Source organism: Gastrolobium bilobum, unplaced genomic scaffold, assembly GCF_033153095.1.
Source record: "Gastrolobium bilobum isolate Gb01-03AN ecotype WA unplaced genomic scaffold, APGP_CSIRO_Gbil_v1 utg82300, whole genome shotgun sequence".
Lineage (NCBI taxonomy): Eukaryota > Viridiplantae > Streptophyta > Magnoliopsida > Fabales > Fabaceae > Gastrolobium > Gastrolobium bilobum.
This window is the reverse complement of record NW_026897861.1, coordinates 1-17876: the sequence shown is the minus strand read 5'-3', so window position 1 is coordinate 17876 and position 17876 is coordinate 1. Positions and strand designations below refer to the sequence as shown.

At 37.3% G+C, this 17876-nt stretch overlaps 1 pseudogene; it reads right to left on the bottom strand.

Moving 5' to 3' along the window:
- Window positions 1-14463: 14463 nt before the first annotated feature.
- Window positions 14464-17873, bottom strand: LOC133310870 (clathrin heavy chain 1-like; annotated as a pseudogene).
- Window positions 17874-17876: the final 3 nt, after the last annotated feature.

The window sequence follows — 17876 nt, the reverse complement described above, 5'->3', positions numbered from 1 at the left end:
CCTAATTTTCTCAGTAAAGTTTTTTCCCACCAAACAACTTTTTTTTACATTTTTCTACCTATCTCACTTTATCTATCTTTTCAATTATTTCTCTATCTATTATATTTCCCTACTATTCCAAAAAAATTTCCTCAACCAAATGCCCCCTAACTAAGTTTAACGCGGCTGGTGAAGCGATATAATGGAAAATAGAATGGGCCGGGCCTCACTTTAAAAGGATTAAACGGGCTTTGCAGTTCTATCTATATTATTTTTAAATTATTTTAATAATTAATAAAGGAAAAAGTATTTTTCCAGTCACTGGAAATAAAGTTATATAGTGAGCTCAAAACGACGTCGTTTTGAAATTATAAGATTAAAAAATTATAATGATAAAGACTAATATAACATTGCAATATATTAGAATTACAAGAACACCTTGATTTCTGTCCCAAAACGATACTGTTTTTGGCTCACCGGGGATAACTTATCTCCATTGACCGGAAAAATCCTTTATCCATTAATAAAATACTTTTCTTTTTTTGAAATACAATCATAACACTACCTCATCCAATATTATTCTTTTATCACACATACCCTTCATATTAAGAACCAGTACATTATTGACCTAATATATGCTTTTTTAATAGAAATAAACTATGTGTTCGTTTTTTCTGCAGTTACTGCATATAAGTTATCTGCAGTAAGCCTAATACGACGTCGTTTTGGGGCGAAAATCATGATGTTTTTGTAATTTTAATTTATTTCAGGGTTATTATAATCTTTATAATTATAATTATTAAATTTTTCAATCCCAAAACAACGTCATTTTGGGAGTAAATGCAGATAATTTATCTGCAGTAACTGCAGAAATATTATTTTGATAAACTATTTTAATACTCTCTTTTTCTCTATAAGTGCTTACACTTTTTTTGTGTGTAAAATTTTATATAAATTTCGGTGAGATATTTGTTCCAAAAATTTCACAATCGCTAACCTTCCTATTAGCTTTTGGCACTTGGCAATGTCTTTTTTATATTATTAAATGTCTATAAAATTTATGCGTTAGATGTTGAGTTTTGCTCTTTCAGTAAAGTTCAATTAGGGTTGGAAAAAACGAGTCAACCCGTCAGGTTGGCTCGTAACCTGCAAAAAATGAGTCAGATTAGGTTGGCAAAAATGAGCTGCCAACCCGACCCGAGCCAGCTTGGAAAAAAATGAGCCAACCCGCGGGTCAAACTTGCCAGCTCGCGGGTTGAGTTTATATTTTTTATATAAAAAAATACAAAATATAATATACAAAAATGTACAAAACCCACACATGATGTCATCTTCTTTCTTCCTCCTCTAAACCTATCCCTAATCTTCTCACATCCCTGTTATTTTTATATTGTTAGGCTGTGTTGGCTGTTGCAGATCTAGCAAGTGTACTAGTCGTACAAGTAATAAAATGATGAGTAAAGATCGTTCCAACAGAGATTTGTATTCAAACACCAATGAACCATATAAAACTAATTTGAATTAAACAAAGGTTTGTAAAAATCATGAATGTTTTGTCACCAGAAAGTTAATTTGAAAGTAAATTAATTTAATACTAAAAATTTATAAAAACAAGTAGTCAGAAAACAACTTTCCTCAACAATAAACTCATGTAAACTGATCATATGATGAAATCTTTTTCCTGTGATGTTAATCAACCTTTTACTTATCCTCAAGATGTAATCCCTTACTACCCTGATAGATACATTAATCAGAGACCTCAATCCCTTGGTGATTCATTTCTTAATATATGCATGAAATATACTAAGGTCTTAAGATTACATCAGAACTATAGCATCAATTCTTTGAGTACTATAATCCTGATGATGAGATTGTCAAATATAGAAGTAGTGTAAACATTCCTGTTCTACACTCCTCCCTTAGTAGAAAGAATTCAATCAGAAAATCTCATATCAACACATGAAAAACACTTCATCATATTAATCAAATATACATAAGAGTATCATTGAGTTCCATTGAATTCAGACTACAATGACTCTACTTAGACATAACTAAGGAAGATAAAAGAGAAGAAAGATCAAACTCCATTTCCATGTAGTGAATCTTCAATCTCCAAGTGCAATTACAATAGAGAAACTAACTAATACAAAGACTAAATCCTAAGAATTTTAGAGAGAAGTCAGATCAGAGAATCTGATGTAGGAGAGAGAGAGACTCCAGATATCCCAAATTGTGAAGGCCTTTGCCTTATATAGTTTTACAATTTAAAACAGAATTTTAATATGGGTGCTAAAACGTTCAGAATGAGAGTTTTAGCGTCCATGCTTGACGGATGCCCAACTGCTTTAAACTAACTTGAACGCTAAAACGTTCATGATTGGCCGTTTTAGCGTCCATGCCTGGTGAATGCTCAACTGTCCTCAACTGACTCCAGTGCTAAAACACTTGGTTTGGACGTTTTAACGTTGGAGACCAGAGATTTTTTAACATCAAGGCGCTAAAACGTTCGTTGAAGGAAGTTTTAACGCCCAAGACCAGCAACTTTTCGTCCTCAGAATGTAGCAGCGCGCTAAAACGTTCTGTGTGGCTGTTTTAGCGCTCAACACCAACAAGTTTTGGCCTCTTTCTGCAACAGGGCGCTAAAACGTTCTGTGTGGACGTTTTAGTGCTCAACACTTAGGCATTTTTCTCCTCTTCAAAATCTCCTTCCTTCTCCAGTTACCTTTTTAGCTAGCTTTTCCTACAAGAACAATACAAATTCTCAATAAAGCTTCTTGAACTTGTAGTTGAGGAAATTCTAGGACATTAACCTCTTTTTCCATCATTTAATCACACAAATTGATACTAATTCATGCTGAAAAACTTGATGAACTAAGGGTTTATCACAATTCTCAGATTTGAATATTGTTGTCCTCCGCAATAACTTTTAAAAATAGAGAAGGATTGAGATTCTTTACACATGAAACTTATGAGGATGAATTTGAATTATGATAGATCAACCTTCATTGATACAATCTTACAACCAAGCAATCTATCATTTCCTATGACTTGCTCAACCTCATCACATGACTTTCAACAGATCAGTAAGATGAAATGCAGAGACTTTTAACACAAAAACACCCCCTCACTAGGAATTTCTCAAAAATTGTGAGAATTTTAACACTCTTGCACACTAGTGTTTAAGGATGTACGTATCACACAATCTTCACTGCACTCAAACTACCATAAGCTTGCCCATCTTCTCACTCTCCACAGTAAATGATCTATAAAGTAGATCAAAAGAGACTTTGGTGGTATGGCTTGGCTAGGAATATGATTCTGTATAGGAGGAGGGAAATATCTTGGCATGTGGTTTGGCTAAAGGTAGGCTTTAATGTTGCAAAAAGGGTTCAGATTAGATGAATCAGAGTCAGATAAGAGGAGGATCACAATTGAGTTTATCTATGTGCTCCTTAATCCTTCTCATTCCCTTATTCTTTTTCATTCATTTATTACACCACCTTTTCTACAACTTTTCTTTTTCTTAAACTTTCTTCCTCCTTTTCTCAACCAAGCACTTTGTGCCTTTACTTTTCTTGAAACAGGGCAAGTTCCTGCAATTTTCTGAACAAAAATTTTCTGTATAGGCTCAATTCCTCACAGTTCAGAGTGCATGCTTGACTACCTCTATATACATCAAACTGATCTCTCTACTCTTCACATAGAATGAGTCATGCAATCATGTCATTTATGAACACATGCAAGGATTCTCCAAATTTACAAATATATAGTTGTTTCGAAACTATTTACGTGATATCTCCATGGAATTTTGCATTCATTCACACCCCATTCCCAGATTTAAACCCCTTCCGATCTATTGCACTTATTCACGTCCAAATTAGGCGTGGCCATTAATAATAATGATAAATAGTGGTTTATTTTGCTTAAATAGGCAAAAAAAATAAAATATTAGTATTTTAATAAATAATTACGCCTAAGTTAGGCGTGACTCCCAAGGCATTCACACCTAATTTAGGCGTGACTCGTTTGGTGTTGACACGTGACACAAAAAAGTCAACTTACAAACCGTAAAACTTTAGAAAGCCATAACTTTTGACTCGAGTATCCGAATTTTGTTTCCACGTAACTCTTCAAGATCTACGCAATGACATCTCATTTGATATATTTTATCTCTCACAAACACTGTTCAAATTTGCAATAATGGTATAAAAAATAATAAAATAATAAATAAAGATTTGTTTTGTGATTTGAATTAAAAAAATCAAAAAATTTAATTTTTAATATAAAAAATAAATAAAGATTTGTTTTGTGGTTTAAATTAAAAAATTAAAAGATTATTATTAATAAGGAAAACAAAATAAAGATTTGATTTATGATTTAACTCAAAAATCAATTGAAAAATCGGTATTAATAAATAAAATAAATGAATCCAGCCATAAAGACTCACAAAACAGAATTATGTAACTTATGACACGGTTCGATAAAATTCATAAAAAGTTATATATTTTTAAATTATTTTATATTGTTTTTGTATCTTACGATTCGATATGAAAAATCGGCCAAACGATACATGATAGTGTGATACGTATTGCGATTCAATGACCTTGTACACTATTTTTTTCAAACACTTGGTACAAGTATATATATATATATATATATATATATATATATATATATATATATTGTAAATACAAGTATATATTTTAATATGACATTAAGTATCCTTATTTATAGATGAGATAATCCACTTTGGTGCTATCTTTATAGTATCATTGTTACAAATTTGAACTGTGTTTGTGAGAGATAAAATATATTAAATGAGATGTCATTACGTAGATCTCGAAAAGTTATGTGGAATAAAAAAAAAGAATTACCTGATTCGGATACCCGAGTCAAAAGTTATGGTCTTATGAAGTTTTATAATTAAACTGTTAATTTTTTGTGTCATGTGTCAACACCAAACGACGCCTAAATTAGGTGTGAATGCTTTGGGAGTCACTCCCAATTTAGGCGTGAATGGTCACGCCCAATTTAATGGACAATAGTGAAAGAAATAAAAGATCTAAGCAGACTAAAGAAGGCAAAAAGTCTGAAGGAAATGATGGACCTGAGAAGGCTGCATCATCAAGAGATGAGGGAAGTAAGTCAGCATCCAAGAAAAAAAGAAACGCTTAAAATGTGAACTTCCAGATGAAGGGTTATGAATTTAGATGGATTAAATAATATATGATATTATATACTACAAGGTATCTAAACAAATATTGGGGATGCATGGTGATGAAGGCAAAGAAGTCTGACTTCTGGAAGGAATTTGTGTTTGGTAATTAGATCAGCTTGGAGGTGACTTTGTGGGGAAGTGACTTCAATTTATATGGCAATGCTTATTTATATTTGTTCAATTTTGTGAATTCTTTATGCATGAGACTAGTTTATCTAACATAGGAAGATATTAAGTTTTAGATATGTGTTACGGTTCCTGGCAAAATATTCAGTTTGCTTTGGAGTTGTTGGCTTGTGGCCAGTCCTTGTTATTTAGGTGAGAAAATGCTTTTCAATTCACTTTTTTTTTCCTAAATTTTAATTAGAATTGTTTTGAGATGTTTCATATGTTCAAAAGATTATTTTGGTTATGCATAGAAGGTATCTTGTTTTCTTGAATTTTATTTAACAGTTTCCAATTTATTTGGGATAAGGTTTTAGGTTGACATTGGTTGAAGGTATAATTATTTTGCCAATAATTGGCCCTTTTCAAAACAAGATTTTTTATAATAATTTTGCCAAAAAATTTATTAAATTGTTGAGTTAACTTGAAATTTTCTTCTCTGTAATTACTGGGTTTTGCATTTTAGGGATAGAGTAATTTTTTGGTACGATTATCAAAATACTTCATTTTTATGATGTTAATCTCAAAATATTCCTCAGTCCAAACTCTATCCATATGCTCATTTTTTTCAGACCTGTTGACTCAAGTACCTCGATTATGCTATTAATGGCCAAATTGTTTATTGATTATAATGTTGATATTTTTTAAACTGAATGTATTTCGAAAGATCACCTAATCTCATTTACTTTAATTATTATAATATTTTATTTATTTTATTCAATTATTTAATTATTTAATTTAGTAATAAAATACGAGGTAGGATATACTTACCAGTTACCACACAAAAAGTTTATCAGCTATACAACCAATCTAATCACCGTCGATTTCTGTCAATCTAACGGTTATAATTTGTTGGAAATTATTTGGTCATATTTATTAATTAATTATTAATTCTCAATAAATTATAACTGTTAGATTGACGAAAATCAACGGTGATTAGATTGATTGTAAAAGTAATAAACTTTTTTGGTGGTAATTATATCATTTCCAATAAAATATTAATGTAAAAATGAGAAAACAAGATAGGAAAAAAAATAAAATTTAGGACGAAAATATGGTATTTTAGTAGTTGTAACTATTTTTAGTAGTTTTCAATATCTCGTGCAATTAATTCTCAAATTTTGTTCAATTTTAAAGATAATTTAGTTTTAAATATTTTTTTACGTAATATTTTTTTTTTGGGTAGTTATTTTATGTAATATTTTAACCTAATGAAAAATTGATAACAATGATTATTAAAAAAAAAAAATTAAAATTCAGTCATCCATTTGCTGGCAAAAAAATTTATTTAATGCTTTTTAATAAATTAATTACGCATTTATTACAGTTTTGGAAATAATTACACATTTATTGCACAATAAGATGCCCATTTTCGGTGTCACCAATGACGCCTAAATTGGGCGTCACTCAAGAGGCAATCACGCCTAAATTTGGGCGTCACTCATCAGGTGTTGACATGTGTCATTTTTTTCTAAAAAATAATAATAATTTAATCATAAAACTTCTGAAGGCCATAACTTTTGACTCGGGTATCCAAATCAGGTTATTCTTTTTTTGATTCCACATAACTTTTCGAAATCTTCGCAATGACATCTCATTTGACATATTTTATTTCTTAAAAATACAATTTAAATTTGCAAAAATTATATTATAAGAGCGGTTAAACCCAGAAGCCTCTGAGTTCTGGGTTTGTTATTTAATATAAAAAAGTAAATAAAATTTTGAATTGTGATTAAAATTAAAAAAATAAATAAAGATTTGATTTGTGATGTGATTCATAGTCTGAAATTAATGATGGCTTATTTTTCAAAAATAAAATCCTTCTTCCTTAGAGATTTAGAATATTTATTTAATTATTTTCTTTATTAATACAGATTTTTCAAATTGACTTTTGAGTTTAAATCACAAATCAAATCTTTATTTTGTTTTCCTTATTAATAATAATTGTTATTTTTAATTTAAATCACAAACCCTAAAACACTATTCATAACCCTAACTCATGCAATTTTCCATGAAAATAAGGTTCAAGGGGTAGAATCTTACCACCAATGGTTGCACAACCAAGCAAGGAGCGCTCCTCAAGCTCCCATGGAGGTAGAAATTCCCAAAACCCCAAAATCTCACAAAGGGCCGAATTTTTGAGAGGCAATATCTCTCTCCACAATGCTTCCCACTCAAAACTAAGCTAGGATTATGAAAGAGGAGGAGATTCTGCAATTTAGGCTTTTGAACGGATAGATTTGGTCACCGTTTGCCTCCCCTAGGTTCTCTCTCTCCCTCTTCTCCTTCCTTTCTCTCTTCTTCCTCTTTCTGGCGTCGACGGGAATGGGAGGGTTTGGGGCTCTTTTGTGTTTTAGTCACTTAACATAGGTTAAATGACTTTAAGCGGGTATCGGTTCGTCTATCTATTCAACTCCAATAATTACCAAACTTTACCCAAAAGTCTGGAATATTATTCTAGGGATATTTATAATTTTATTTTTATATTTTGGGCACTTTCGCCAGTATCCATTTATACCCCTTAATTTTCACTGAGTACACTTTTTAACTTCAAAGTGACTCAGATTCATTTAATTAAGCCTTATACTTAATTTTACTCACTAAAACATGCTTAATTATTTAATTACATGTAATTCGCTAATTAATTAGGTTAGGGCTATTATAGTCACCCCACCTTTTAGCGATTTTGTCCTCAAAATCAAGAACGTACCTGTCGTTAAACTCAGGATATTGCCGGAGAAGCTCATCTTCCCGCTCCCAAGTGGACTCTTCAGGCGTCCTTCCTTCCCATTGGACTTTCACCATAGGAATAGATTTATTTCTCATCTTCTTCTCATCTCTTTCGAGTATCTTCAGTGGCCCAACAGGAGTCTTCAAATTCTCCCGGATCTCAACATTATCAGGTTGGACCACATGAGAAGGATCAGCTACATATCTCCTCCGCTGAGAAACATGAAACACATCATGCAAATTTGCCAATTGCGGAGGTAAGACAAGCTGGTAGGCAACCGGTCCCACCCTACGAAGAATCTGGTAGGGTCCAATAAATCTCGGACTCAGCTTCCTCACTCCAAGGGCTCGTCTAACACCCGTAACCGGTGACAGCTTCAGGAATACGTGATCTCCCTCCTCAAACTCTAGAGGTCGATGCTTGAGATCATAGTAACTTTTCTGACGATCCTGAGCCTTTTTCAGATGATCCCTAATCATTTTGATCTGCTCAGTAGTCTCCTGAACAAAATCCAATCCAAACCGCTCTGTGTCTCCAACCTCTGACCAACAAGTAGGTGTCCTACACCTGCGACCATACAAGGCCTCGTAGGGAGCCATACCCAGACTAGCATGGAAACTATTATTATAAGAGAACTCAACCAGCGGGAGATATCGATCCCATGCAGTACCCTTCTCCAGGGTGCAAGCCCTCAGCATATCCTCCAACGTCTGAATGGTCCTCTCAGTATGACCATCCGTCTGTGGGTGATAAGCAGTGCTCAGTCTCAACTGAGTGCCAAGAGCCTCCTGCAATGCTCCCCAGAAGCGAGAAGTGAACTTCGGGTCCCGATCACTAACAATGCTCTCAGGCACCCCATGAAGCCTCACAATCTCCTTCACATAGAGCTTAGTCAATCTCTCAGCAGAGAAATCTACCCGAACTGGCAAAAAGTGTGTGGATTTTGTCAATCTATCCACAATCACCCATATAGAATCATAACTAGCCTGTGTTCGCGGCACTCCCACTACGAAATCCATGGAAATACTCTCCCATTTCCATTCAGGAACATCCAGAGGTTGCAACATACCAGAAGGCTTTTGATGCTCAATCTTGACCTTCTGACAAATGAGACACTTAGAGACAAATTCGGCAATATCTTTCTTCATACCAGGCCACCAGAAATTAATCTTTAGGTCCTGATACATCTTTGTAGCTCCCGGATGAACCGTGAAATGACCCTTATGGGCTTCTGTCATTACTTCTTCCGCCAACTGCCTAGGTACAACTACACGACCCTGATATAATAGTATACCCTCATCATTGCAGGATACACCACTCTGACCTTTCAGTCGTTTAGCACTTTTATTTTGCAGTTGAGCTTCTTTAATTCTGGTCATCAGTTCATTTTCAATGCTTGTGATTTTGATGCCACAAATTCTACATGGAAAGATCTTAGATAATTGCATATCTCTGAACCTCTCAATCACATCATAATCTCTAATCATCATGCTTGATATGCTCACCGATTTACGGCTCAGTGCATCAGCTACAACATTAGCCTTGCCAGAATGATATTTCAATTCAAAATCATAATCTTTTAGGAACTCGGTCCACCGTCGTTGTCTCATATTCAATTTCTTTTGATCAAACAAGTACTTCAAGCTCTTGTGATCGCTGAATACTGTAAATTTCATTCCATACAAGAAATGCCTCCACTGTTTCAATCCAAACACAATTGCAGCAAGCTCAAGGTCATGGGTCGGATAATTTTCTTCATGCGGTTTCAATTGCCTCGATGCATAAGCTACCACTCGCCTATCTTGCATCAGCACACAACCCAGTCCCTTTTTAGAAGTATCGCTGTAAAACTCAAACTCACCTTCCGGATCGGGAAGTACTAACTCCGGAGCAGTCGTCAATTTCTCCTTAAGGCTCTGAAAGCATTCTTCACATTCCTGCGTCCAAACAAAAGGAGTATCCTTCCGGGTCAAACGGGTCAATGGAAAAACCATAGCCGAAAATTCTTTAATGAATCTCCGGTAATAACCAGCCAAACCCAGAAAACTCCTTATTTCTGTTACTGTCTTGGGTCTCTCCCAATCAACAACTGCCTCTATCTTGCTAGGATCAACCGCCACTCCATCAGCAGAGATAACGTGACCCAGAAATTGCACTTGAGAAAGCCAAAATTCACATTTAGAAGGCTTTGCATATAACTGTTTCTCTCTGAGGATTTGCAACACAGTTCTCAAGTGACCTTCATGCTCTTCCTTACTCTTGGAATATATCAGGATATCATCAATAAACACAATCACGAATTAATCCAGAAACAGCTTAAATATGCGATTCATGTAATCCATAAACACCGCCGGAGCATTAGTGAGTCCAAATGGAATTACTTGACACTCATAATGTCCATATCTAGATCGAAAGGCAGTCTTCGGAATATCTTCCTGCCTAATTCAGATTTGATGATAACCCGACCTCAAATCAATCTTTGAGAAAACACAAGCACCCCTCAACTGATCAAACAAATCATCTATGCGAGGGAGAGGATACTTGTTCTTGATAGTAACCTTATTCAACTGACGGTAATCAGTGCACAATCTCATGCTACCGTCTTTCTTCTTAACAAATATGACTGGTGCTCCCCACGGGGACACACTAGGCCTGATAAACTGCTTAGCCGAAAGCCCCTCAATATGCTTCTTTAACTCGGCTAATTCCGGTGGTGACATCCGATACGGAGCCAGAGAGACATGCCCCACACCAGGCAATAGATCAATCGTGAACTCAATCTCTCTATGAGGCGGAAGTTGTGGAATTTCATCTAGAAACACATCCACAAACTCCTTCACCACGGAAATAGTGCCAATCTCCTCATGACTTCCGCCTACTGAACCACCCACAAAGACATATCCCAATGCCCCGGCCCTCAAAGCCTTTCTAACCTGCAACACAGATAGATATGGGGAAGAACTAGTAGCAGAATCATCAGCATCAAGCACAATCCTTTTACCACAGCAGTCTATCATAGCACAGTTCTTTGACAACCAGTCCATACCCAAGATAACTTGAAGACTGATCATGGGTAAACAAATAAAATCCAGCACGTAATCTCGGCCTTCATATTTGAACTCAACATCTTTACATTACACGGATGTATAACACTCCTCTCCAGTAGCAGTAACCACTTTCATTGGAGGGCGAATGTCGTACATTTGCAGATTTAGCCCAACGGCCATAAAATCAGACATACAGGAGTGTGTAGCTCCTGAATCAAACAATACTTCAACATCCATATTACCAATATAAATTGTACCTTTCACTAGATTCGGAGCCTTCTCCGATTGTTGACGGTCCATGGTATATACTCTACCAACCGTCTGAGACTCTAGCATAGGTGGAACAACAGAGACAGGAACAACATTAGCTTGAACTGCCATAGTCCTCGCTTCATTCTGAGGACACTGCCTGGAATAGTGACCGGATCTTCCACATTTAAAACAGATCACTTCACCGGTAGCACATGGACCTCTATGCTCCTTGCCACATCCCTTGCACTTGGGAAGAGGTCCTCTATCAACAAAATTCTTCGGAGTCCCGGGCTTTTTGAACAAGTCAAAGGGCCTATTCATTTTCAGCTTCTTGCCTTGCATCTTTCTGTTCTTCCAATAACCTGAGCCCGTTGCTTTATTGGAACTAGGTGTCTGGGCCTCAGAAGGCTTCTTGGTTTGGGACACCTTGTACACTTCTTCTACCTTCCTGCACTGATTTACAAACCGACTGAACTCTCGGATGTCACAATTTGACATCTTCCGAGACATCTTCTCATTAAGACCCCATTGGAACTTGGAGGTCATTTCAGCCGGAGTGGGTAAGGCTCGCCCATAGTTGGCGTATTTCACCAACTCATTGAATTTTGCAAAGTATTGGTCAATTGACATTGACCCTTGCTTTAGGTCATTGTACTCATTCTATTTATGTTCCCTAGCTTCTCTAGGGAAGTAGTTGTCCAAGAACAATGTCTCGAACAACCGCCAGGTTATTTCCCGGCCATCAGCTTCTAGGGGTTGTACGGTATTAGTCCATCAATCCTCCGCTTCTTCTTCCAGCATGTACACGGAGTAGATTAACTTCATTGCGTCAGGGCATCTCATCACCCTGAAGATTTCTCCATCGCTTGGAGCCATTTTGCAGCCGCCATTGGCTCATAACCTCCCTTAAAAGGAGGAGGTTTGTGTTTTCGGAAAGCCCTCAATCTTCTTTCCTCCACTTCATGGTCACCGACATTCTCAACTCGAGGTTGACGAACCTCGGTGTGGTGACTACGACTTCCAGAATGGTGACTACCCTCACCTTCATTGTTACCCGCTACACCCTCTTCTTGTGAAGGAGGTGGAGAAGGCGTAGCAGTGTGAGGAGGAGGAGTGGGTTGCCGGTTCACGGGCCTAGGACCCCTCGACGTCCTCAACTCAGTCATCATTGCGGCCATGGCAGTCCGCGTATCCTCATTAGTTTTCATCAAAATTTCATTGGCATGCCGACTAGCCGCCAATTCCCTTTGCATATCGACCATAGTAGCCGTCACAGGTTCAGGTTGACCACCTGTTGCCCCACGACCACTTCTGGGCCTAACAAGGGCAGCCAAAACAGGTTCTGGCTGAGCATCGGTGTTTGATGGTCCGGGGTTGTTTTGGTGCCTCGTCATGTCACTACACATGTTAAGAAAAGAAGTGAGTTGATCAGGCCCACACTTAGTGATCACAAATGCAATAATCATAAAGAGTACTAAAACAACTATAAAGCATCAAACACTAAGCATACTCAACAATAGCTAACAGTTATTCCCTACGAAATTGCTCTGATACCATAAAATGTAACACCCCGTTCTAGAACCGGTTTGTTAACATCGCATTATGATATTAAGCGCAGTTACAATCACATGGGTTCAATTAAAATCCGGATAACATTGCCGAATTTACAATACCCAATTTCGTGATCATAACCATATTACCTTGCGGAATCAGATAAATCAAGCTTAACATCATGTTCTTATTTCATTTTTAAACCATTAATTTGCTTCTTATTTATTCCACCACTTCTACTATATTTTAGATTTCTTCGTTAGCTACGCGTGGCTTCAAACCGCGCTCCAATCGAAGCACTGTAGCCCAAGTTATGACAATTGGAAGCAACACAAAAGGGTGTTGATCACAGGCCCCGCGCGCTTCAGCGCGCTACCGGGCGCTCAAGCGCGCGTTATCGGGCGCTAAAGCCTCCATCTAGGCGCTTAAGCGCACGGAGGCAGGAAGCATCAGGTTCTTCAGTATAAATAGGCGCTTAAGCGCGCAACAGGGCGCTCAAGCGCGCTATCCTGGGCGCTTAAGCCCCCATTTGGGACATTTTAGCGCGCAGAGGCAGAAGCATCCCCTCCTTCAGCGGCTAGGGCGCTCAAGCGTGGACCAGGGCGCTCAAGCGCGCAGCCCTGGGCGCTTAAGCCCCCACTCTGGGCGCTCCAGCGCGAGGAGGCCGAAAGCATTGGCTCTCACAGGGGCAGCAGGGCGCTTGAGCGCGCTCCTGGGGATTCCAATTCCCACATTTTTCAAGTCCAAGTCTAGGGGAAAATGTATCCCCATTCCAAACCCCAATTGTTCATGTCTCGAAACTTAATCCTAGCACTCATCCAACCTCTCCTCATGAGATTTAGCTAGCATTTTGGGCAGCATAACCTTTGTTTTCTCAACGTTTCCCAATTTAAACAAAAGGTACCTAATTGATTCTCAGCCCAACCAATTCAATAACTCAATACATAACAAGCATGCATATATTGAATTTCAAGTAGGCATCATTTACAGTACCTATTCATTACAAATCATGGAACTTAGATTACAAAACACTATGATCATTCCCTTGGCTCCCATCAACAAAAGAGATGACCAAAGGCATGAGCATAGGCTAAGTCCATTCCAATATACAAATCATAAATATATCATTGCCTATTAATTACAATTCTATACATGTGAGCTACAAAACAACATGTATAATCTCAAAAGAAATGCCACATTTCATGCATATGCTAATCCAGATATGGCCACTTGCCACCAGAGGCTCCTGCAGCATCCTTACCTGAAAGGGGGTCCCCACAACACGGGGTGAGATATACGAATATATCAAGTAAACCAGGGGTCCTTGGAGCATCTCTCCACCCCACAGTTCCATATCAGTGTAATAGCAATAACAATAATAATGCAGTAAATACATATCTATGCAAAGTGCAATAACATCTCCAGGAGAAATCCCTAGAGCTCTTAAGCTGTCCTAAGGAAACTCAGATGCAAATAGTCCTACTGGCCAGCTAACTACCAAATATGATTTACGCATCGTCATGCAACATACCAACATAGGGAAACACCATCCTATGCCAAACCAAATGCATACACATACGTATAACAAAGCATTACACTATTTTATTGCATTTATATACACAATCACAACCTCTACCCTTTCAGGGCTTGGTGGAACAGTCAAGGGAATTACACCCAAGGTCTGAAGGCTTACCTCAAAGCTTCCGTTCAACCTTTGTTCACACCACCAACGGTTCAGCAACCAATCAACTTTGGTTTCAACAATGACTTACAAGTAACTTACCTACACCAAGGTGCCATAGCATCAATCATACTATCCAATGAATATTTACGTATATCCATTACTACCACATCAACTCTACATATTAACTTAGCATGAGCTCACCTATTCCAAAGAGCTAATCAAGCTGCATAGCTTGCTCCAATGGTTGATCACTCACGGTTGGTCCAAATGTCTCAATCCTAGACATCACAAGGACGCAATCATCAATCAACCAAGTCAAACCATTCATTAACAATGCAAGAAATCCAATATCTAAGTGTCATATTCTTGCCATTTTCCAAATATACTCATTTAGCTATCTAAGCTCATTTTCACCGATTAAATGTCGTTCCTAGCATTTTTCACAACATGCTCTGAGCTCCATTCTTCCTAGAACATAGCTAATTTAACAACATTTCATCAAAAACCCTAAAACACTATTCATAACCCTAACTCATGCAATTTTCCATGAAAATAAGGTTCAAGGGGTAGAATCTTACCACCAATGGTTGCACAACCAAGCAAGGAGCGCTCCTCAAGCTCCCATGGAGGTAGAAATTCCCAAAATCCCAAAATCTCACAAAGGGCCGAATTTTTGAGAGGCAATATCTCTCTCCACAATGCTTCCTACTCAAAACTAAGCTAGGATTATGAAAGAGGAGGAGATTCTAAGCGATTTAGGCTTTTGAACGGATAGATTTGGTCACCATTTGCCTCCCCTAGGTTCTCTCTCTCCCTCTTCTCCTTCCTTTCTCTCTTCTTCCTCTTTCTGGCGTCGACGGGAATGGGAGGGTTTGGGGCTCTTTTTGTGTTTTAATCACTTAACATAGGTTAAGTGACTTTAAGCGGGTATCGATTCGTCTATCTATTCAACTCCAATAATTACCAAACTTTACCCAAAAGTCTGGAATATTATTCTAGGGATATTTATAATTTTATTTTTATATTTTGGGCACTTTCGCCAGTATCCATTTATACCCCTTAATTTTCACTGAGTACACTTTTTAACTTCAAAGTGACTCAGATTCATTTAATTAAGCCTTATACTTAATTTTACTCACTAAAACATGCTTAATTATTTAATTACATGTAATTCGCTAATTAATTAGGTTAGGGCTATTATAAACATTTTGAAGATTGGCCACATTCAGCATAAGAATGAACTCCTCAATGTCGCTGAGCCTATCAATCTTTGCATATGCATAAATAAGCTCAGTGTCCACCTTGGGTTCTTTTGTCTTCTGCCTGACCATCAGTAAGTATCTCACCAAGTCATGGTAAACATTGGCATCTTCAGCAGCACGGATAACATCCAAAAATTGTGTGGCATCATCAGCTCGTATAAATGACTCAATTGCATCACTTACTAGCCCTTCCCTGAGTTGAGCCTTGGCCACCTGACTCCAAACAACATCTTCTTCAATCCGGAAAGTAAACTCCATTGCTCTATCAATACTATGAATATTATCTAGCAAGACATTGACTGCTTGAACATTTAAGTTGAACTTCTTGAAAATTGCAAATGCTTCCTCATAAAACTGAGCTTCAACAGCCATTTCTCCAACTGCAGGCCCATCAAAATTATCCAGTCTATTAACATAATCCATAACTCTGGATGAATCAGCCTTTATTGCTGTCAAAATAAGCAGATTCTGCAGATGGAAGTTCCCGCTGAATGCAGAATTCTGAAGCACAATCTTCTCAAGAAGCTCAATCAATTCATGAGGTAAATCAGCAGTCACGAAAGCCTTAACAGCTGCAGATACTTGTTCAGGGCTCTTGCTTTCAGGCAGAGCAGTAGATACAACCTGATCAATAAGTTTCCTTCTGTAACTATTATCAGGGTTAAGAACTTTCTCCCAAAGATCACCATCCATGCTCTCGACAACATATCTGTTATTACAATATAAACATGTAAGCATTGAAGCCAAGGATAATTATTTACTGAAAGATACATATACACCACAAACCTTGCTTGTAGTTTGAACAAAGAATTTTTGTTTGTCACATTGATAAGTTCATCATCACATTGTCCTCGCCTGTAGGCTACAACTGCCAAGGTGGGATCACATTTCTCACAATATTTGCCCACAACTCGCGAATCATAGTATGGGTTGGTGGTGAGAAAATGTTCTGGGTTGTTGTTGCTATCAATGATGATTTTACCCAATGCATTATGAACATGTACATCCTGGCTTCCCTCACTTACGAGATGTTCCAAAAACTGTGAGCAAACGAAGCCGATTCCTGCATGGCAAAAAAAGCACCATAGAAAAAAATCAGAAACATGGATGAAAAACAGCAATAACTAGAACTAGAGAAAAAATACCACCTCTTCTCACATTCCGCAACAAGGGGTTCCACTGGCAGTAATGAACGAACAGAAAGAATCAAGCCTTTGATAAAATCTTCTGGACACTCATCATCTAGCAGATGCCCAACAACTAAAGGAGCATTCCCTGGGTTCACCTATAAAGTGAGGCAAAAACTTATGACTGGGACAGAGAGAGAGTAGATAGCGCTCAAGAAATAAGCAAGGCAACTACAATAGAAATGAAAACAAAAATAAAATACCTTCTCAACATAACCTTCAATGTAGCGAAGCATGTTGTTTGTGTATAGATAGTGTGTTAGATCTGGAACAAATCCAAATCGGTCACAAACATTTATCAGAGGTCGTGCATCAGGAAGCTTAGCTTCCATTAGAAAGTTTTTCGTTTTCTCAGGATCATAGAAAATTGATTCTCTAGTCACACGCTCGACCTCTTTGATTTGTCCAGTCTTTGCTGCTGCCTCAATGTACTTAAAGTGAATGTCAGGATCCTCACTGTCCCATATTCAGATAAACATATATTAGCACATATACATTGGATATTATCTCCTGTACGAGTGGAATCATTTGTCCACAAGCCAAAACAGATTTTTCAAAATGAAAGAATTACCTGGAGCTCAAATATGATCCAAGGAAAAAATACAGTCCTTCATACGACCTGAACTGCTCAAAAATCTTTATGCAAGCATCAATGCCCAATTGTTCACAATATTCTTTAGCAACCTGAACAAATATAAGTAAGCTTCAGTTATCAATTAATTATTAATAATTCCAAGTTATAGAAGACAACAGTACTTCTGTACCTGCACAATTATCTGCAGGTTGCCTCTAAGATTGAC